The sequence below is a fragment of the Papilio machaon genome, chromosome 17 (genome assembly GCF_912999745.1).
Source record: "Papilio machaon chromosome 17, ilPapMach1.1, whole genome shotgun sequence".
NCBI lineage: Eukaryota > Metazoa > Arthropoda > Insecta > Lepidoptera > Papilionidae > Papilio > Papilio machaon.
Window position 1 is genome coordinate 1,303,322 of NC_060002.1, and position 1,679 is coordinate 1,305,000.

General features: G+C 33.4%; 1 non-coding gene across 1 annotated transcript; it reads left to right on the plus strand.

Annotated features, from left to right (window-relative positions):
• Positions 1 to 1,597: 1,597 nt before the first annotated feature.
• Positions 1,598 to 1,679, plus strand: Trnal-aag. Its single transcript has one exon. It is a non-coding gene; the product is annotated as a tRNA-Leu (tRNA).

The following is a 1,679-nucleotide window of genomic DNA, read 5'->3' on the forward strand; positions in this document are numbered from 1 at the left end:
TTGTTTAGAAGTCTCCCTAACTATATAGCAAAATTATGAACTTTGGTGACAACTTAAATTCAACCTAAGTTGATAATTAAGTTCCTAACATAACCGTTGATGAAACAAAATGTTGAATAGAGGCCTCTAAAATTCTGCTTAAAGAACCCCTAAATTTAAGGGGTTTGGTGAGCCACTCACTCTCTTAAAATACAGAAAAAAAATATCATTCTTCAGTCTTTAGTGTTACCCATGTGACGCCTAGAACGAGTAGATAGTTATTTTTAAAGTTCATAAAAATATAAATCTATAATAATAATAATAATTTTTATTGATTCGCAAAATTTTACAATTTCTTTGGACTCTGTCTCCTGTGGTAGGTTAGGACCTGTGTTACAGGAGGTAATATCTATATAAATAACTTTCTTTTTACTATGTTAATTTTTAGTGTCAGTTACAATTTTCAATTATCTTTGAACATACATACAACAGGAAATTCACATTCTCTAATTATAAATAATACTTCCTCTAATAACAATCAATCAAACATTTGCGTTTGTTTGAGGAAGTTATTAAACGCAATTACAATTGAAAACATTAAAGATATAATTAAAATGTAATCATTTAATTTAACCTGCATCCTATTATGTGTTAAAATTATTTCCCACCCTTTCTAATTGCGATTTTTCAATCATATCGTCATCCCTGTTTTTACCTGACAAAATAGAGATAACAATGTTTTAACCGTAGATTTTGGTCTTAGAAACCGACGGTAAATCATTCATATTACATTTATAATAATCGACTAGCCTTAATGGTCCGGGAGCCAGCGACAGATTTTCATGACCAAGTCCCTCCCAATCGAAACTTCGTAAAATGCATAAGGGACTTATACTATGAATACTGGCGACCGTCAGCTGCGACTGACCCCACCCACGGAGCTGCAGCTGATGGTCGCGAGTATTCATAGTAAAAGTCCCTTATGCATTTTACGAAGTTTCGCTCGAGAGGAAATAATTGACCGAAAATGTACCTGGCTCCCGGGCTATAACAAGTTGATCACGTATTTTGGTAGCTAATAATCTTTTACTCAAAACGGATATGAGTTCACATAATTTTAATTGAGCGCAATTGATTCCTTTGAAATTTCAATACCGCACTTTCCAATAATCAAACTACCTTCATTATATTATATATAAATGTAATAAATATTTTTTTTGATGTTGGTAGTCAGTGAATTATCAGTTATTATAATCATTTCGATCAAGTATATGTCAACATTTTATGTTATTTATTATGTTTCGTATGAAATGTATGCAATTACATTCATCCGGATTCAAATATGGATTATAATTAAATAGTGTTTAACGCGAGCGTGGGTAAGCGCGGTCAACGCTGCTTAAGTCATAAGCGCCAGCGGTTAAAGAAATTAAATCTACTATCATATAAAAGTATGGAATATAAGACATCTAATCTAATAGAGAGGTTAAACTAAAATGTAAAAAAAAATATCAGCAATACTAGACGATGTTTAACGTGTGCCAAATTTTATTTTGGAGGCATGCCAAATATTTTATATCTACCCACAATGTACGTTATATCGGGATATGTAGTAATGGGTAGCGTGGCCGAGCGGTCTAAGGCGCTGGTTTAAGGCACCAGTCTCTTCGGAGGCGTGGGTTCGAATCCCACCGCTGCCA